The sequence below is a fragment of the Tenrec ecaudatus genome, chromosome 6 (genome assembly GCF_050624435.1).
Source record: "Tenrec ecaudatus isolate mTenEca1 chromosome 6, mTenEca1.hap1, whole genome shotgun sequence".
NCBI classification, from domain to species: Eukaryota; Metazoa; Chordata; class Mammalia; order Afrosoricida; family Tenrecidae; genus Tenrec; species Tenrec ecaudatus.
The window spans coordinates 105954912-105976631 of record NC_134535.1 but is presented as its reverse complement, the minus strand read 5'-3'; the positions used below and the strand labels follow the sequence as shown (position 1 = coordinate 105976631).

Sequence of the window (21720 nt, the reverse complement as noted above, 5' to 3'; positions counted from 1 at the left end):
AGATGTACCATGTTCATAGCAGCACTGTTCACAACAGCAAGAAGATGGAAACAACTTAAATGCCCATTAACAGAAGAATGGAGAAAGACACTTTGGTACATACCTACAATGGAATATTATGCATCACTGAAAAACAATGAAAAAAACGTGAAGCACCCCATAATGCAGAATATTATGTTGAGTTAAATTAGCCAATCACTAAAGGACAAATATTATGAGACCGGTGCTATAAGGGAAAAATATAAGATCAAAACTTTTATATTAAATACCAGACTTTGAAAGTATTCTTTTAAAATGCTTCGCTCATATTCCATTTGACTCAAACAGAATATGATAGGCTACATATTGCCATAAAATTACTTCTGATATTTAAATGCCTTACTCTTTAATTTCTTAAGAAGTGAAGCTGTCACCTTGAGGACTCAGGTGAATCTGATCCCAGCCATGGTATTTTCAATCACCTCACATGCATACAAATGCTGGGCACTGGAAAAGGACGAGTGAAGAAGAATTCACGTACTTGAATGAGATGTTGGCCAAGAATGTTGAGTCTACTAAGTCTAGCCAGAAGAACAAACAAATCTGTATGGGAAAAAGTACAGCCAGACTGCTTCTTAGACGTAAGGAGGGTAAGAATACCTCGCATGTTTTAGACAGGTTTGTCAGGGATCCCTGGAGAAGGATATCATGTTTGGGGAAGTGAGGGTTGGTAATCAACAGAAAGACCCTCAATGAGATGGACTGACATTGTACATTGTGAGGATGGTGCAGAAGTGGGCAGTGTTTTGCTCTGTTATACACAGGGATGACATGCACCAGAGCCAACTCGATAGCGCCTAACAACAACACTTCCTTCAGCTGGCTGTGGATCTGCTGACTCTCTGGACAACTGTCCATCTTGTGGTGGCTCCAAAAGGGTGAACCTATTGTTTCAGCACGTGACCATATGATTTCTGCTAAAGGACAGGCAAGCGTGCTGATGGAGGCTGATCAGCTTTTCCCTGTTGGGCTTAGAAGTGATACTAGTCATGTTCTATCACAGGCCACTGACAGTCACCTGGCCTACAGTCAATGCAAAAGAAGAGTATAAATGTAGAGAAGACATGGAGTATTTAGAGAACATCACCAGTCTCTAATATAAACACCATTTTACAGGTGAACAACAATTTATTTAATCATCTTTTTAGTTGATTACTATTTTAGTTATTTTCTAAATATTCTTACTATACATAATGGTGCAAAATACATTACTGTGTACTTGTAATAGATAACTGAAAGCCTACAGAATATTTTTTTCCAGTTTCTACATATAAATCTAGAGGGCGTAACTTGCACCCATGGGTGAATATACTTTAGGTGAATATATAGGAAAACAAGTCTTGACTCAATATGAGGGGAAAAAAACGTAATAAACTAGCTATTAGTAAATTAATGAAAAAACCCATAGCATTCTGTCAACTTAAATGTAATTTATAGAATACAAACATTTCCCCCAACCATTTTTCTCTTCCCTCTTCGAAGGACCAAATTTTAAAAGTTCTTCTGAGGGAGATTGTGGGGACTGACGTGTCTGAAATCTATAGCGCAGGCCAGCAAGCTATTTAAAATTATTTGAACTTCACCTCCCTCATTTGTAAATACTAATACTAATGCTAATAAGTTGCTCACAGAGTTGTTATTGTAATGAAACAAAAGAGCATCTGTAGAGAAAATGGTAGTTATTAAATTGCTACACAAGTCCTAGTTATTTTTCTCAACTAAAACAGTAACAGATACCATTATCCTCACCTTCAAAAATGTTGGAAATGAAAGTCCACAATGATTGAACGTCTTAGGCAGAGTTGTGGTAGCCACGTGTCAGTACTCAAATAAGAACACAGGTCTTTGAATTGCTGTTTCCACAGCATGGCATTGCAAGAGCTGTATACATTCTGTTTATAAAAGTAGCGTATAAGTTATTCTAGGGGACATATGAAAAGCCACACTGTGAAAAAACAAAAACGAAAATCTCTATTTCTCACTTATCCTGGAAGCTTGGAAAGAGCTTATTTTCTGGTCACGCTGGGAAACAAGCAATAGCTTTTGATTTTTATCCTCTAGACATTCTATGGGACACTTTGAAACATTGTTTTTTGGGGTTGGAAAAAACATTATATCATTTTTCAAACCCTTAGGTGGTTAGCAGTTTCGGATCTTATTTCCTGTTCTGCCCTCCAATTGTAGTTGTAATTTTTGATATATAGCATTTATAATTCATTCTACTGAAGAAGGGGTTTCATTTCACAGCAATAAATATGTATGGTGATTGGACCAGGTAAAAGAAAGTGGGTTGTAAACACTGTCAACAATCACAAAGGCTTTGAGAGTGATTAGGGCAAAGAATGTATGGATGTGCTTTATACAATTGATGTATGTATATGAATGGATTGTGACAAGAGTTGTATGAGCCCCTAATAAAATGTTTTTAAAAAAAGGGAAAATACATTTGTTGAATTCCTCTATATTTGCTTTTAGAATACTAAGGTCTGGGTCTCAGCTCACAGAATTTTCCCAGACCGTGAATAAAATATCTCACAACCTCTAAAAAAAAAAAAAGAGAGAATCACAGGGCAGAGAAAAGTAAAATAGAATATGGGGATTATACCATTCAGAACCTTTGTGTAAACTCAACGTGCACGATTGAGAAGGAAACGGGGATTATTTTCTGATTAAAGTCATGATGGAAACATCTCTAAAAGACTCTTTGAAATAGATAGGAAGATTTAAAGGACACAGTGTATTGTACTTGGAAGAACACTATCCCTTCGGGGAGAGCTGGGTAAACAGATTTGAGATTTTGGTCCCCGTTCAAGATACCCTGACTCACTAGGTGGTTTGAGCAGCGATTTGAAAGTACTATCTTTATAAAGTAGAAGAATGATAATTCGCAGCATCGTACTAGGCACGTAATCATATTAATGGCTAGTATTTATTGTATGCGTACTATGTGCCAGACACTATTACTGGCTATGACTAATTGATTCTCCTCCATAGTTTGGGAATTAAGCATTAGTTGTTTTTTATCTGTTTAATTCCTAAGGAAGTTGGTAGTAATCTTTCAGTGTTTTATAGTAATTTTTTTACATATTTTTCTGTTTTTCTCGACTTGAATTTTGGAAGGTTGGAGTTGAATTCTTATAGCATCAGTCTCATATGATATGCAGACACTCAAAAAATATGATCTAATCCGTGCTTCAGGAAGCCAGCCACTGGGCATAGAGAAAAAAACAATCAAAGGAGGTGAAGAAATAATTGAGATTCTTTTAAATTTCGGTGCAAGACTAACCAAGGGCTTAAATTTGGATGTGGAAAGTATGCAAGTAAATGGGGAGAAAAATAGAATTTAATCAGCAAGCTTAAATGAAAAACAGAATTGAAAGCTATCTCTAAAAGATATTGAGGATTCTGTTGATGGGTTAAAGAATATCCACATTAAGAAATATTTAATTTAGTTGTAGAAGTTTGAGAGGTGACTTGAAGAGGATTGACAACAGCAGTAGGGTGATATAAATTTCATTAGGAAATTCCTGGTGTGCCCAGAACTTGACGTCATCCTAATCTGCACCCATGACAGTCATCACTGTTCATGTCCACACTCTTCCTCTATGATTCTGGACTTCTTGGTCTCAGAATCCTTCTCAGCTCAGTGCCGAGCCCTGCAAACAGTAGATTGAAGTTGGCACACAAGTTGAAAGCCATCTGCTCTTCCAGGTTGATTGTATGGCTCTCCTCAGGCTCAAATATAAGAAAGAGATCATGGAGTGTGAGAAATAGCAAATATGTGGTCATATACTATGCCACACGATATTCTTTTAAGTATTTTATTTTTTGTTTTGTTTTTTTATTTTAATAAATAATTTTATTGGGGGATCTTACAGCATTTATAACAATCCTACATCAGTTGTATCAAGCACATTTGTACACATGTTGTCATCATCATTTCCAAAACATCGTTTCCAAATGTTTTCTTTCTATTTGAGCCCTTGGTGTCAGCTCCTCTTTCCCTCCTCCTTCCCCTACCCACCCACCCTTGTGAGCCCTTGATAATTTATAAATTATTTTTATTTTCATATTTCACACCATCCACTGTCTCCCTTCACCCACATTTCCATTGTGAACGATTGCCCCTTTCACCCCCTTCTCTCCCACCTTCCCCCTGCCTATCACTACTCTTATGATCGGTCCTGAGGGCATTATCTGTCCTGGATTCCGTGTGTCCAGAGCTCTTATTTGTACCACTGTACATACTCTGGTCTAGCCAGATTTGTAAAATAGAACTGGGTCATGATAGAAAAGGGGAGGAAGCATTAAAGAACTATTAAAGAAACACTGTGTGTTTCATCAGTGATATACTGCATCCTGACTGGCTCATCCCTTCCTTGTGACCCTTCTGTGAGGAGATATCCAATTATCTATTGCTGGGCTTTGGGTTTCCATTCCGACCCCCCAGTTCACATCAAAATTGTTGTTTGTTTGGGGTCTTCTGATGCCTGATCCCATCAACACCTTGTGATCACACAGGTTGGTGTACTATTTTCATGTGGGCTTTGTTGCTTCCCTGCTAGATTGACACTTGTTTAACTCAAAGCCTTGAAGACCCCAGACACTATATCTTGTAATAGCCAGGCACCATCAACTTTCTTCACCACATTAGCCTATGTACCCCTTTTGTCTTCAACAATTGTGTTGGGAAGGTGAGCATCACTGAATGCCAGGTTATTCGAGCAAAGTGTTCTTGCATTGAGGAAGGACTTGATTAGAGGCCCAATGCCCATCTGCTACCTTAATACTTAGCCTATAAATATATGTACCTAAAACCTATAACCCTATCATATATTAGTATATTTACAGATGTATATGCCTATGTTTGTGCCTCTATAAATATCTTTTGTCTACTAGTTCTTTTCTCTATTTTCTTTTACTTTCCTCCTGTCCCACGATCATATTCGATCTTTATTCAGCTCTCCGTGCTTGCTTTCAGCTACATTGCCCTTGAACAAACCCCACCAGGCATTCTACGCCCTCTTCGACATTGATTTTAGATTTCTTGTTGTTCCCTTGTCCCTGGGTTTGTTGACTCTCCACTCCCTTTCCCCCACCTCTTCCTCTCCCTTGTCACCATAGAAGCATTGGACCCATTGTTTTCTCCTCTGGATTGTTTATCCTGCTTATCTATATAGATGAACATGGGGGAGGTGGGAGGAGCAAAGAAGTAGCCTATGAATAGTTCCAGGTCTGTCTGCTGACCCTTATGAATATTTTCTGATTGGGTCTGATGCAGTGCCAAGCCCTGCCCTTGAGCCCAAAGTCTATTTTCAGAATTTGTCGGGGGCCTTTGTTGCTTTGCTCCCCTTGCTTCTCTGTTGTGCTCCTGAGTGTTATGCCTGGTGTGGGGTAGTCAGACCAGGTGTAATTCCCACACTGTGCCTCCAGTGCTGCCCACCATAGTGCCGTGGGTCAGTAAGGGTACATGATGTCTCGTCGTGGGACCTGTCCTACGGTCCTCTCTGTGCATTGGCTGCTGTGAGCGGGAATGGCATCCTCGAAGGTTGATGGTCCAGGATGCTGTTCTTTCTCTCTCTTTCTTAGTCTGTTCCTGTGTTGGTCTGGGCAGACCTGCCACTCTCCCCAGGCTGTATCTTCAGTGTTGTCCTCTGTAGTGCATTCTTCTGGGGAGGGGTCAATGTAGCTGAGATAGGGGCTGGCCCCGCAGACCTCTCTATTAGTTCACTGCTTCATGCCGGTATATTGCCCTCAAGACTTGGCACATCCAGTTGAGGTCTGGTCCCTCTCTTAGTTTCTTGTGGAGACATAAACAGTACCTTCTGGTGGTGGATTAGTGCCCCGTTCCCCCAATGCCTTTGTCTTTCCCCCTTTTTGTGACCCACCCCCACCCTTCTTTCCCCTTCTTTGTGTAGGTATGCTGTATGTTTCATTGGGCTTGGTCTGTCCCTGCCTGTGTGCCTTTCCGTCAAACCGTAAATTATGTATTAAATAGTTTTTCCTCCTGTTTCCACTGTGTTGATTGTACCTACCTCAATGGACTCATCTTGTACTTGTCCTTAGCATAATTTCCTCCAACTCTTCCCATGAGACAATTCACTTCATGTGTTCATGACTGTTTTTTTTGGGATGTGTAGTATGCCATTGTGTGTAGTGCCCGAGTTTTCTAATCCACTCATCTTTCGATGGAAATTTAGGTTGTTTCCAGATCTTTACAATGTGCTTCAATAAACATTGGGGTGCAGATAGTCTGGTCTTACTTCTTCTGGGTGTATGCCCAATAGGGGGTTGCTGGGTTGTGAGGTAGCTGAATTTCCATTTATTTTAGATATCGCCAGATCGCTTTCCACAGTGGCTGTACATCTCTACAAGACCACCAGCAGTGGATGAGAATTCCTACCTCTCCACATCCCCTCCAGTATTTGTTGCTCTCTGATTTTTTTGAACTGGGCTATCCTCGGGGGTATTAGGTGATATCTCATACTTGTTTTAATTTGCATTTGTCTTATGGCTAATGATCGTGAACATTTTCTCATATTTTTATCAGCTATTTATGTTTCCTCGCTGGTGAAATGTCTCTTCAGGTCCATTGCCACCTCGTCAGAGGGCACTCTGCTTTTTGTCTTGTTGCAGGCTATTAGGGAATCATATATTTTAGTAATAAGCCCTTTGTCTGATGTGTCATTGCTAAAGATTTTGTCCCAGTCTCTAGGTTCTCTTATTAAGCTCTTGGCGAAGTCTTTTGATACCCACCGGTGTTTTATCCTTAGTATATCCCATTTGTCAATCTCAGCTTCTCTGTATGTGTCCTTCCCTATTTCGGTTAGCCTATGTATTCCCTGTGCCAAGGTTCTCAGGTTTGTCCAGATTCCTTCATTGATGGCTCTAATAGTCTATGGTTTCACTTTGAGGTCTGTGATCCATCTTAAGTGTGTTCTTGTGCATGGGGGAGTAAAGATCTTGCTTCATCTTTCTGCATGTAGATATCCATTTTTTCCAGCATACTTGTTGAAGAAGGCATCTATTTCCCATTGTGATTTTTTTGGGGCCCTTATAGATGATCAGTTGTCTGTATGTTGCTGGTTTTATTTCCGTTCCCTTCCATTGGTCTGAGCATCTGTCATTATACCTGTACATGCTGCTTTGACCACTGTGGCTGTGTAGTATGTTTTAAAGTCTTGTAAAGCAAGCCCTCTGACTTTGTCTTTCTACTTGAGGAGTTCTCTGCCAATTCTGGGCTTCTTCATTCTCCATATGAAGTTGGTAGCCGATTTTTCCATTTCTTTGAAGAAGGTTGTTGGTATTTATATCTGTATAGTGTTAAACTTATATAGTGCCTTGGGTAGGATTGACATTTCTACCATACTGAGTCTTCCACTCCAAGATCATGGGATATTCTTCCATCTGTGAAGGTTTCTTTTGGTTTCTTATGTAGTATTCTGTAGTTTTCCTTGTACAAATCTTTTGGGGTTTTTTTTTGGTTAGGTATATCCCTAGGTATTTCAATTTTTGCTTGGCTATTGTGAAGGGCCCTGACTACTTCATCTCCTCTTCTGTAGTCTTGTCTGATGTATATAGCAATCCCATATATTTCTGTGTGTTGATCTTATTCTAGCCACATTTTCATATCCCCCTATTGCTGCCAGTACTCCTATTGTGGAGCTTTTGGGGTTTTCAGTATATAGAATCATGTCATCTGCAAATACTGATAATTTCACCCCTTCCTCCCCGAGATGAATGTCTCTAATACCCTTTCATTGCCTTATGTTGTGAGCTAGAATCTCCAGTATGATGTTCAATAGATGAGACAAGGGACATCCTTCTCTGGTCCCCTTTTTCAGTGGGATTGTTTTTGTCTTTTCTCCATTGACCATGACACTGGCTGTTGGTTTTCATAGAAAGCTTGTATTAACTTGAGGAATTTCCCCCTTCTCTGCCTATCTTCTTGAGTGTCTTAATTAGGAATGGGTGTTTGATGCTGTCAAATACATTTTCTGTGTTTATTGATATTAATATATGGTTCTTATCCATTTTCTTCTCAATGTGATGGATGATGTTGATGGAATTTTGGTTGTTGAACCATCCCTGCATCCCTGGAATTAATACCACCTGGTCTTGATGGATGATTTGTTTTAATACACTTTTTTTATTCTATTGGCCACTATTTTGTTAAGGATTTTTGCATCAATGCTCATTAGTGATATCGGTCTGTAGTTCTCGATTCTTATGGGATCCTTGCCTGGTTTGGGTATTAGTGTTATACTAGCTTCATAGAATGAGTTTGGGTGTTTACCGTCTTTTTCTATAGTTTGTGCAGGATTGGTGTCAGCTCTTCCCTAAATGCTTGGTAGAATTCTGTGAAGCTGTCTGGCACGAGAGTTTTTTTCATTGGTTGATTCTTGATAATCATATCTATTTCTTCTATTGCTATGAGTCTATTGAGGTTCTTAACTTCTATCCGGGATATTCTAGGGAGGGATTGTTTTTCCAAGTGTTTGTCCAGGTCTTTCGGGTTTTTAAATCCTTTAGAATACAGGAATACAGATTTTCATAGTTTATAATTATGCTTTTAATCTCATTAGGAGCTGTTGTGATTTCCCCTGATTCATCTCTCATCCTGGGTATTGATGTTTGCTCCTGCCTATCCTTGGTTAGGTTTCCCAGTGGTGTTTCAAATCTGTTAATCCTTTGAAAGATTTTTTTGCTGTGTTGATTTTTTGCATTATTCTTCTGTCTCCCCACTCTTTTATTTTGGCCCTGATTTTTATTATTTCTTTGGCTGTTGTAGGAATTGTTCTGCTGACTCTATTCTAGTTGCTGAAGATTTTGTGATAGCATAGCAACCACAAGTCTCTCTTCCTTTTTCATATGTGCCTTAAGTGCTATCAACCTCTGATAACTGCTTTTGCTGTGTCCCATACATTTTGGTATGTCGAGTTCTCATTCTCATTAGTTTCTAAAAACTTTCTAATTTCCTCTCTACTTTGGGTCAATACCCACTCATTCTGCAGAATATCTTAATTCATCCTCCAGTTGTTTGCCCTTGTTTTTCTGGTTGTCCTTTTGTTATCTCCAGGTTTGTGGTGTGGTGGCCCAAGAGGGACATCTGAGTGATCTCTATATGCTTGAATTTACTCAGGCTCAATATGTGCCCCAGCATGTGGTCTATTTTTGAATAAGAGCAATATGCACTTGAAAAGAAGGTGATTTTTTTTTTTTTTTTTGCATTTGGTTGGAGAGCTCTATAAATGTCTGTCAGGTCAAGTTGACTAATTGTGGTGGTTAGCTGGGTAGCTTCCTGCCTGAGTTTCTTTCCTGATGGCCTATCTTTCTCTGGTAGCAGTGTATTGAAGCCACTTACTATGATTGTTGAGTCTGTGATTTCTATTCATTTTTAAAAGAATTTGTTGGACAAATTTCACAAGTCTCTTGTTAGACACTTATATATTTATCATGCTCACTGGTTCTTGATCTACTGATCCTTTTAGCATTATATAGTGACCAGCCTTATCTTTTGTTGTGATTTGTACCTTGAGATTGATTTTGTCCGAGATTAAATTGCAACCCCTGCCTTTTGTTGTTGTTGCTGTTTGCTTGGTATATTTTTGGCCAGCATTTTATTCTTACCCTATTTTTGTCTTTTAGCTGAAGGTGGATCTCTTGCAGGTAACAGATTGTTCGGTTATGTTTTCTGAGCCAATCTGTAAGCCTTTGTCTTTTATTTTTTTATATGCCTACCCCCCCCCCCCAATCCACCTTTGTCTTTTAATGGGTGAATTCAGACTGTTGACATTCAGAGTTATTGCCACCAACTGTGGACACATGGTTGTCATCCCGTACATTTTGTGTTGGGTGCTTTCATATCTCTTTTCACCCTTGAGCCAATGTTATCATGGTGGTTGTTTTCGGCATATTGGCTTACAGGTGGAGTAGCACGATGTGGTGGTCTCCTATTTATACTTGGTGAATGTTGATCTTCTGACCACAGTGAGTCAGCAAGGATTTGTCACAAGATGGGGTGTCTTGTAATGTATTCTTTGAGTTTTTCCTTGTCTGGGATGACACTTACATCTCCATCTATCTTGATAGACAGTTTGGTGGGATAGAGGATTCTTGGATTGGCTTTGCTCTCTTTCAACTTTCAGAAGATATTACTCCACTCTCCTCCTCTTCATGGTATCTGCTGATTGAAGCATATTCTTACCTTTGTACCACTGTATGTGACGGCCTTTTTTTCTCTAGCTGTTCTCGTTCCTTTTCTTCAAAGTTGGATCATTTAACTATGATGTGTCTTGGTGATTTCTTCCTGGGGGTTAGTCTAATTGGTGTCCTGTCTGCTTGCCGTATGATTATATGATTCTCATTCTTTAAGTTGGGGAAGATTTCTTCCATTGTTGACTCCTTCACTGTGTCTCATTCGGTATTCCTATTATTTGAGTATTGTTCCTCTTCATAGCATCCCTCGTTGATTTTGGGTTTTCTTCTGCCTCTAATTGTCTTCGTGATCACTCGTATGATTCTCCACCTCATCTAGTCTGTTGGTGAGGACTCTTATCTTTTTTGTTTCTGTTACCTCGCTGTTTAACCTGTATTTACTTTTGGTGTGTGGACTTTATCCCATCTGTGAGAATTTTGTCTCCTCAATCATTGTATCATTATTCTGTATTACTCCCATTATATTCTGTCTGACTCCAAGAATTATTCTGAGGATTTATTTTTGTAGTAGATCCATGTCTGCTTCTTCTATGACAGTCATTATGTTTGAGGCTACCTCTGACATTGCATTTGGTTTCTCTTGTTTTCTTGTTGAGAGTGTTGAGGAAGGTTGCTCTTTGCATGTCATTTTTGTGGCGCTTGGCTCCATATTCCTGAAAGACATGGAGACCTTGAGCTTTCTCCTTGTGGGGCTGGTAAGAGTGATTTTAGGGCCTGCTGTAGCTTGCTGCATTTGGGTATCGGGCTACTCTGTAAGGAAGCTGCCTCAGCAGTGTGGTTGGCAGCAGTGGGGATGCCTGGAAGGGGGCCTGTGGCACATGTAGGTATGATTTCAGACCATCCAGGTATGCCTATGATGTTTCCCCAGGACTGGTCTGGGCTGGCCAGGATACTGCTGGGATGGGTGGTGCACAAATCTGGGCCAGAAGCCGTGGGTTTACAGAGATACCATGGGTAATCCCCAGGGTCAGTCGCTGCCTGGCAGAGTCCACAGTTCCATGGCACTACTGCAAGACTGCCCTGGTATTGGGGGTGGGCCAGCAGAGAAACTGCTCTGTTGTGGTATTACCATGTTTAGGCTCAGGGCTGGAAGAGACCCAGTGGAGAAGCTGTGGGACTACAGCTGCTGCGAGGGAATAATTCAGGACTGGAGATGGCCCATCAGGAAGCCACTAGTCTGGGAAAGACTCCCCAGAGGGCTGCAGTGTCCAGGATGGCCCTGTGGGACAATCTGCCGAGGACCCCGGATGGGTTCTGACTGCAGCTAAGAGCTGCAGTCACTCATTGTAGAGGGATCCTGCTGCAGGCTAATGGGTCACTGTTGGACACCATGTAGATATTGAAGTGTTCTGTTCATGGCTCTGGGAGCCCTGCACAGATGGCTGGTTGGCTCCTACTGCAGTTGGTATTACAAAAACTCAGCTGCAGGCACCTGAGCTACATGTGGGGGACAGCAGTAGGGGTGGGTTCCGATTGGGACGGGTATGGTCATGGACTGGCAGTGTGTGTAGGTTCGTTCACTGCAGGGCTTGCCTCAGGTGGACTGTGTACAGGGAACAGCCGCTGCTGCTGGAGCTGCGGACTGGGGCACCGTGTGCGGAGAAGAGGGCTGCTTGCAGTGGTGAGTGTCATGGGCAAACTTAGGGCAGAGCCTAGGGGATGTGGGGCATGGCTAACTTGGCAGGGGGATGGTCAGCTCCCTGGCCTAGGGCGTACTCTGGCTTGCTATAGGAGTTAATTCACTTAGCTGAATCCCCCACTCGGTCTCCTATTTGGTGAATTTACGGATCGCCGTGGAGCTCTTGATTCAAGCTGTTTACCTGGGTGCCATCTTGCTGGAAGTCCTCTTCTTTTCTCTTGGTATGATTTTAAACATTCAGAAAAATTGAAAAAATGCTATAAAATGTGTATGTATTTTGGTGAAATGAGACAGTGGTCAGTGTAAAACATGAAAAAATATATAAATTATTAAGGGGACATGGGGGATGGTGGGGAAGGGAGAGGGGAAAATTGAGTAGAAAGAAAATGATTTGAAAAAGATGATGACAACATGTGTACAGAAGTGTTTGACACAATGGATATAGGTATGTATTGTGATAAGAGCTGTAAGAGCCCCCACTAAAATAAAATAAAAATAAAATTCATCACAATAATGTTTATGGTAAAGAAAAAATTACTAGAATCTAATAATCTATGAAGGTCAATTGGTTACATAATTTTAGTGAATCCATACATGTACTTTTTATTTATATAGATTGATATTCATTAATGTGAAAAGTATTTTTGTTATAAGGAAAGCTTGAGAACAGTATACATTAGATGATAAGCTTCCATGATAAAAAAAACACATGTTTATGTATCTACAATGGAATACTAAACATCCCTCAAAAGCAGTGGTGAACGTACAAAGCACATTGTTGCATGGGAAGAGTTGGAGGAAATTATACTAAGTGAAGTAAGACAAGCACAAAAGGACAAATACAACATGAGTCCACCGAGGTAAGCTTAAAAAGCACAAGGGGCCGGGCCTAGAGGAATTGCTACTACCTACGCAAATTCCCAGGGTAATGTCCATGCACTCTGGCAGGAGTCAGACAACCCAGGGATACAGATGGGAGCTACCAAACTCTTTCTCTTTCAAAAAGCTATTCTTCTTATTAAATTTACCAACAGTATAATTGATCTTCCATAAATGTCTGTACAATTCAGTGACTTTAAGTACCTGTGTAAACCCATGAAAATCCTATGGAGTAGTTCTGCTTGCAGCACAAGAGATTGCCATGGATTGAAGTCAACGTCACATCCATGGATTATCAAGCCAGGCACCTTTTTCTGTGCAGTCCGGACGCTGGAAAGTTACATCTCACCCAAACTCCCTCATGCTAGACTTTTAGTTCAATCTCTTCACTATTTTGTCTATCGTTTATTTAAAGAAGAATGTCTACATTTCTAACTATAAATTGTGGATTTGTACATATCATTTCTTCTTTCAGTTATATTAGTCTTAGCTTCATATATTTTGAGATTGTTTTTAGATTGCTACATATTTAAGGTTGTTATGCCTTCTTAGTGCATTTTCCCCATTACCATTGTGTAATGGGTAATTTTTCTCACTTGAGTCTTTTTTGTCTTATATTGATTATGTTGCTTAAATTTGCTTTTAATTATTGCTTACATGTTTTATCTTTTCTCAACATTTTAATTTTGAGTTACCTATGCCATTATATTTCATTTTCTTTCTTATTTATTTATTTTTAATGCATTGAGTCAGTTCTTCTTTTTTATATATCCAGTCTTATAACTTGTCTTTTAATTGATGAGTTTAAGTCATTTACATTTAATATAATAATTGTCAGGTTTGGATTTATGTCTACTATTTTATTATTTGTTGTTTTGCTTATTTCCTCTTTTTATTCTTCTGTTTCCTATTGTATGATTTCTTTTGGAAGATTTTAATGTTTTTAGTATAATTTTAATGTATGTAAAAGATTTTCAGGGTGTCTTGTTTGAAGATTTAAAATTTTTTTTAATTTTTAGAGACTATAAATGATAAACTATTCATAGAGTTAATATTTCCTTTCTTCAAATGGAATGTAGAATCCTTACCTCACCTTCTTGTCCTCTCCTTTAGTACTTTGGTACCACTAGTGATTTTTTTCGTTTTTTAAAAAAATTATTATTAAAAGATTATTTTATTGGGGGCTCTTAACAACTCTTATAACAATTCATACATCAATGATATCAAGCATTTTTGTACATATGTTACCATCATTATTTTTTAGATATTTACTTTCTATTTTTAAAAATAATTTCATTTGGGGGTTTTACAGCTCTTATCACAATCTATCCATCCAGCCATTGTGTCAAGCACATTTATACAAATGTTGCCATCATCATTTTCAAAACATTTTCATTCTACTTGAGTCCTTGCTATCAGCTCCTCATTGTTTCCTCCCTCTCGCACCCTCCCTCCCTCATGAACCCTTGATAATTTATAAATATTTTTCATGTCTTTACACTGACTACTGTCTCCTTTTACCCACTTTTCTGTTGTTCATCCCCCTGGGGGGAGGGAGTTATATGTCAATTGTGATCAGTTCCCCCTTTCTCTCCCCACCGTCCCCAACCCTCCTGATATCACTATTCTCATTATTGTCCTTGAGGGGTTTATCTGTTCTGGATTCCCTGTGTTGTGAGCTCTTATCTGTACCAGGGTACATACTCTGGTATACCTGGATTTGTAAGATACAATTGGGGTCATGATAATGGGTGGAGGGAGGAAGCATTAAAGAACTAGAGGAAAGTTGTATGTTTTCTCGGTGCTATACTGCACCCTGACTGGCTTGTCTCTTTCTTGTGACCCTTCAGTGAGGGGATGTCCACTTGTCTATAGATGGATTTTGGGTCTCCACTCTGTTCTCCCCCTCATTCACATCGATATGTTTTTTGTTGTTGTTGTTCTGGGTCTTTGATGCTTGATACCTGATCCTATCAATATCTCGTGATTACACAGGCTGGTGTACTTCTTCCATGTGAACTTTGTTGTTTCTCAGATAGATGGCCACTTATCTATCTTCAAGTCTCTTTTTTCTTCTTTTTTTTCTATAACCTTGCTCTGTAGGTATTATAGAGCAAGGCCTCAAACCACTTCAAAGCTGCTCTTGCAAGCACTGAAGGAATGCACAGGGTTACTCCAAACCCAGGCACGCCGAAGGCTTGCAATCTATCTTCAAGTCTTTAAGACCCCAGATGCTATATCGTTTGATAGCTGGGTGCCATCAGCTTTCTTCATCACATTTGCTTATGCACACGTTTGTCTTCAACGATGGTGTCAGGAAGGTGAGCATCACAGGATGACGGAGTACCACTAGTTTTGCGGTTCCATGTATTAGTCCCTCATTTTATTAAGTTTTTCATTTCATGTAGGGGAAAAGTTGGGTAGAATCTGCCTTCTTATTTTAATTTGAACACAAAGAATGCTCATTTTCTCTTAAATACTAAATATACACAGTATCAATTTTTATGGTCATTTAGGTGGGGTTTACATTTCACATCATCAGCTTTGTCTTCAACAACTGAAATTTATCACCTCTGCCCAATACCTTACCCTTCACCTACTCCTTGATTTCTTTTCTCCCTCTTGTAGACTACTATCTTTCATTATCCCCACTGCATCTCTACATTGAAAACTGTCATTGACTATCATAAGTTTCACTTTCCACAGCCTTAAACATTGAAAGCACTGAAAGTAGAAAAAGTAGTCTTATTTTACTATTTCTCTTGATCTTCCTTTTTCTTGTGATTTCATCTTTCCCATTCTTATACTTTCCTTTTTGTCTGGCAAAAAACCCTCATTGTTTTTGTTGTATTTTTTAAGCAGGTTTGTTGGTTACATTTTTTCAGCTTTTCTTTATCTGAGAATGCTTTTATTTTGCCTACATTCCTGTAGGATATTTCACTGGATATAGAATTCTGAATTGAAATTTAATTTTTTGGCAATTGAAAAATGTTTCATGGGAGCCTTCTGCCTCTCATGGTTTCTGAGTAGTAATAGGACATTGTTTGAATTATTTTTCTTTGGTTATCTCTTTGCCTTTAGTTTCTAGCAGTTTGATTGTGATATTATCTTTACTTGTACTTCTTCAGGTTTATTCCCTGAATTTCTTTCATTTGCTGAGCTTCTTGAATCTGAGGGTGTACATCATTTGCAAAATTTGGAAATTTTAAGCCTTTATTTCTTGCTTCTGGGGGGAAAGATATATTTTCTGGTCTCTTTTTGAGATAGCAAGGGCATGAATATTAAATGTTTTGCTTTTTTCCCATAGATTTTTTTTAGACTCTCTTTGTTCATTAAAAAAAATCACTCTTCATATTGAGTAATTTCCATTGATCTGTTTTCAAATTAGGAGCCCTGGTGGTATAGTGGTTATGCATTGGGCTGCTAACCACAAAGTCAGTGGTTTGAAAATCACCAGATTTATTGGTTCTCTCCTTTATAATTTCTTTTTATTTAGTGAGCACATGTCATACATTTTTCATTTTGCTGTTGTATTCTTCAGTACTAAATTTTCCTTTTGATTCTGTTTTATAATCTCTCTTTTTTATTAATAAATCATTTTAGGGGGGCTCTTGCATATATTACAATAGCCCATACACCCATTATATTAAGCAGATATGTACAAATATTCCCATCACCAATTTAAAAACATTATCTTTTTCTTGAGCCCCTTGATATCAGTTTTTCTTTCTTCTTCTTTTCTTTTGCTGAGACTTTACTCTTTCTATTTGTTTCAAATGTTTTCACAGTTATTTATTGGACTGCAATTATGATAACTACTTTGAAGTCTTTGTTTTCATTTATTTTCTGTTTTGACCTATATTTAATTTCATTTAGTTTTTATTATTTTAAGCTTTTTTAATTGATATTTTATCTATCTTACTTTGTTATTATTGTTGATTTAAAAAATTATTTCCTTTATATGAAATCCAGGGCAGGTAAACCTCTACAGACAATAAGTAGATTGGTAATTTCTTAGGACTGTGGCAGGAGAGGTTGAGGGGAATGTGGAGCTAAAAATAATGAGTGCAAAGATGGGAAATGCTCTGAAATGCATTGTGATGATGGCTACACAGCTCTTGAATTGTAGGCTCCAACTATAGAAATGTTTAAATAAAAATTAAAAAGTCCTTGGTAATTCCCTTTATCTGTGAAATCAGCATTCATTCCCCCTAACTTTTAAAAAAATTAATCATTTAACTGGGGGTTCTTAGAAACCTTATAACAGTCCATGATTCAGGCGCATGAAGCACACAGCATTCATGGTTGTGACTATCACTGTCTTTGTGAGATATCAGTATTTTACTAGTTCTTTGTGATTTGGATTTATACTGGGCATTTTGAATATTGTGTTATGGAACATTCGACTTTATTTATATTCCTTGGAAAATGTTCCAGTTGTTTATTTCTGCAGACAATTGAGCTAGTTATGTTTAAATTGGACATTTCTATCTTCATTGGCTGTGGTTCCAATGTCAATGCAGTTTTTAAAGACTTTACAGTATCATTGGGATTTTTCCTTTGTGCAAGTCACCCACTACCTTTCTCAAAGCCAAACTTTCTTTTTTTACTCTTTGTTTATTATTATTATTATTATTGTTGTTTTTAAAAGATCATTTTATTGGGGCTCTTACAGTTCTCATAGTAATCCATACATTAATTGTACGAAGCATATTTGTGTATATGTTGTCATCATTGTTTTATAAATATTTACTTTCTATTTGAGTCCATGTTATCAGCTCTTCCTTTTTCCCTCCTTCCTACCCTTGTGATCCATTGGTAATTATAAAGTATTATTATTTTCATATCTTAACACTGACTGCTGTCTCCCTTTAGCCACAGTTTCTGTTGTTTGTCCCCCACCCCACTCCCCGGGGGCTGCAGGGGGAAGGTGTGGTTATGTGTGGCTTATTGTGACCAGTTCCCCCTTCCTTCCCTCCTCCCCCCACCTCCCTCTATCCACCTGGTATTGCTATTCCTATTTATGTTCCTGAGGGGTTTATCTGGCCTGGATTCCATGTGTGGAGTTTGAGAGCTCTTATCAGTTTACATACTCCAGTCTAGCCAGAACTGAAAGGTAGGACTGGGGTCATAATAGTGGGCAGGGAGGAAGCCTCAAAGCTCCATTAGCACTACACTGCACCCTGGTTGATTCATCCCTTCCCTGTGACCCTTTGTGAGGGGAAGTCCTATTGTGTACAGATGGGTTTGGGGTCTCTGCTTTGATCCCCCTTCATTTTCAGCAATATGTTTATTTGTTTGTTGGTTTTGGGTCTTCTGATGCCTGTTACTTGATCCCACTGACACCTCATGGTCTCACAGGTTGGTGAGCTTCTTCCATGTGGGCTTGTTGCTTCTCTGCTAGATGGCTGCTTGTTTAACTTCAAGCCTTTAAGACTCCACACACTATGTCTTTTGATAGTCAGACACCATCCACTTTCTTCATCACATTTGCTTGTGCACCTCTTTTTTCTTTAGCGATTGTGCTGGTAGGGTGAAAACTACAGAATGTCAGGCTGTTAGAACAGTCAGGCTGTTGAGGGAGGGCTTGAGCAGAGGCCCAAAGTCCACCCACTACCTCATTGTATTGCCATACAAATATATGTACATAAGCTAATACCTCTATTTTTATGAATTAATATATGTACATATGTATACACCTATGTTTACACCTCTATCCATAGCTTTGGTTCCTAGATCTTTCCTCTGTTTCCTTTTACCTTCTTCTTGCCCCACCTTCACATTTGCCCTTCTTCTGCCTCTTAGTAATTCCTCTCAGCTAGAGTGCTGTTGCTCCAGCACCACCAGGATCTCTATGTCCACCTCTTGAGAAATTCCCCCAGGGAAATGCTCCTGCTCTCAGGGACCTCTTTTCTGGTGTTGTGATTAGATAACAACAACTTTAGCTTCCCTGTTCTTTTGTGTACTTCCTGAAACTGTGTTGACCTACAGAACCAAGTGGTAGGATTACAAGGAGAGAAAAAGCCACAGGGATTCCCCGCACTCTTGCATCCATAGTGGTCAGAGGGAAGGGGTCCCCTCCTCCTAAATCTTAGATATCTGCACAGCTCTTGTTATCTCTGTTCCACTGTGGAATTGCTTGGGGTTGGGGCAAGGGAGAAGAATGAGGCCCAGGGAATTTTCCTCACTCCCTCTGACCAATCCTGGACCAGATGAGGGGCATTATCCTGGTGCTCTAGGGCAGCGCCTGTCATGCACTTCCAGGCTGTGAGTTCAGCTCTGGAAGGTAACAGATTGAAAAAGAAGAAAAGGAAATACATTCCTACTTGGTTTTTACAGCTCAGTATCCTTTCCCAATGTACATGCTGCCATTCACCCTTTAAAGTGCCCACTGCTCTGTACATTTCCCCCAAAACTCTTCAGTGCATTTAGGGAAAAACTGCTTTCTTCACTTTAAATTGGGACATAGAGTGCTCATTTGCTTTGAAATACTCAATACCCGCCCCCCCCATTTTTATTGTAAATTAGGTGGGGTTTTACATCTCCTGCCATCAGCATTGTATTCACCGTTCACACTGTTCATTAAACACTCGATAGTTTACCCTTCACCCGCTCCTTGCTTGCGCCTTCTCTCCTGTGGACGGTTACCTTCCATTTCCCTCAAGTTAACAGCCACCCATCCACTTCCGGCTCATTGCTTTAGCTTCTCTTCCTTACCCTCCCTAGTTGGCAGTTTCCAGAGCCTGCTTTCTTTGATGTAAAAGCCTTTATCTTGGTTTAAAAAATATTTATTCCTTATAACAGTGGTCTCATATACATATTTGTCCTTTGGTGATTGACTAATCCCACTCAGCGTGATGCTCTCCAGGTCTATCCATGTCACGGAGAGCTTTGTGGCTTTGCTCTTTCTCTTGCGTGGCGCATCGTACGCCATGGTGCGTCTGTGGCCGACTTTCTTTATCCATTCTCCCACTGAGGGCATCGAGGTCGCTTCCTTCTCCTCGCTAATGTGAGCAGGGCTGCTGGGAACATGGGGTCAGCCCATCAGTATTTAACTTTATGGGAACATGAAGTACTCATTTACTCTTAACTACTTAGTATTTTGTTTAAATAACTACTTAGTATTTCATAAAATGTTTGCAAAGATGAAGGATGGTCTTCTACATGGCCACAAATAATTATCAAAAAATAAAGCAACTTAGTATTCTTATCATTCCATTTTATAATTCACTGTTGATATTCAAATTTCATCAGTTGTACCAATAATTTCCTTTATATTATTATTTTGTTTTCCTGGTAAAAGATCTATTTCAGGATCACATATTAGATTCAATTGTAATTTCTCCTTTAATCTGATACAGCCCTTTGGCATTTCTTTGTCTCCCTTGACCTTTCTAATGAGTACAAGCTAATAACTTTGCAGACTATCCTTCAATCTGGGTTTGTCTGATGTTTCCTCATGATTCGATTCAGGTTGTTTCTTTGGCAGAACTACTGCACAGGGGATGCTGTGTTCTGTTCAGACGCTCACACCAGGGAGTACACGCCGTCCGTTTGCCCCACTACGGGGGATGTTAACTTTAACTGCTTAGTTTACATGTGGCCTGAGTTTTTTTCTACTGCTAAGTTACTATTTATGTGAGTCTTTTTTATGGAGTTTGGATATTATGAGGAGGTTATGGGAAAACTCTAGACTAATGTTCTCATGTGAAATGTATGATGTTAATGGGATGTTCTGTTCACTGCTGTCCAATATGGCAGACATAGCCACATGTGGTTTATGAGTTGAATTGTGACTAATGTCATGGAGGACATTTATTGGGCATTTGGAATCAACTCAGTGGCATTGAGAATACATCTTGAATTTGAAAACTTTCAGAGACCATCCTTCACTAACATTTCTTAATGTGTGTTTTTCACAATGCTGGTTCTGAGGGGAAAAACGTTTCCGTGGTCAAATAAGTTAGGAATCATAGTGGGAAACATACTTTAGGACACATCATACTTACTATGTGCTTTCCTTGTGAGATCTATATATATTTTTTACTTTCTTATTTGATCTAGTGCCAGGTATAGGTAAAATTGTCAACCATTTGCTTTGAGTCTCTGGACACTTCCCTAGCTGATTTGCCTAAATGATTTATTGAGCAATCCACCCAAGTCCTTGGGAATGTTGGGTTGACACACAGGCCAGTCATTTGACTCCCAAAGCGGAGGTATTTATGTTAAATCAGAACTAGTCATGGAAAAAATGATATCCAAATTCAGATAGCCTCATTAAACTGAGTCTACGCTGGGAAAACAACAGTTCTCCCAGCACAGAGTAGTGCGCATTTGGATTCCACGTTAGTAACACAGAGCCAGGAAATGTTGATCCTTCCTAGAGTGTGGCCGTCTCAGTCTTGTGCAAAGAGGATTAAGATGGATACTGATGGCCCATGTCAATTCTCAGCATACCTATTTAAAGACGTGCTTCTTTTTAGAAAATAGTTCTAGTGACATACAATTCGTGTACTATACTAATTAATGCTTTAAATATATTAAAAATAAATGTGCATTCATCACCACGGTAAATTTTAGAACATTTTCTTCATTCTTGTACTCATTATTAGCCTTCCATTATCCCCCAGCCTCCCCTGCCATAATGCGCCCCCCCCCAAAAAAAAACCCCAAACTAACTGCCATTGAGTCAATTTTGACTCATATTGCCTCTCTAGTGCAGGGCAGGTCTGCCCTGTGAGTCTCCTAGCTTGTCATTCTGTACAGGAGCAGAATGCCTGGTGCTTCTCCCTCAGAGCTTGCTGGTGGTTTTGAGCATCCGACCTTGCATTTAGCAGCCCAGTGTGTTACCACTGTACCACAGGACTGCTGTCATAACCCTAAGGAATGGTATTAATCTCATTACTGTATAGCTTCACCTATCCTAGATCAAATATAAAGAAAAT

General features: G+C 39.3%; 1 protein-coding gene and 1 non-coding gene across 2 annotated transcripts in view; both read right to left on the bottom strand.

The window, feature by feature from the left end:
• Positions 1 to 21720, bottom strand: part of LMNTD1 (lamin tail domain containing 1) — a 153161-nt gene that overhangs the window by 33937 nt on the left and 97504 nt on the right. The window lies entirely within an intron of this gene.
• On the bottom strand, positions 14849 to 14979 carry LOC142452212 (small nucleolar RNA SNORA9). The gene has a single exon (XR_012785241.1). It is a non-coding gene; the product is annotated as a small nucleolar RNA SNORA9 (small nucleolar RNA).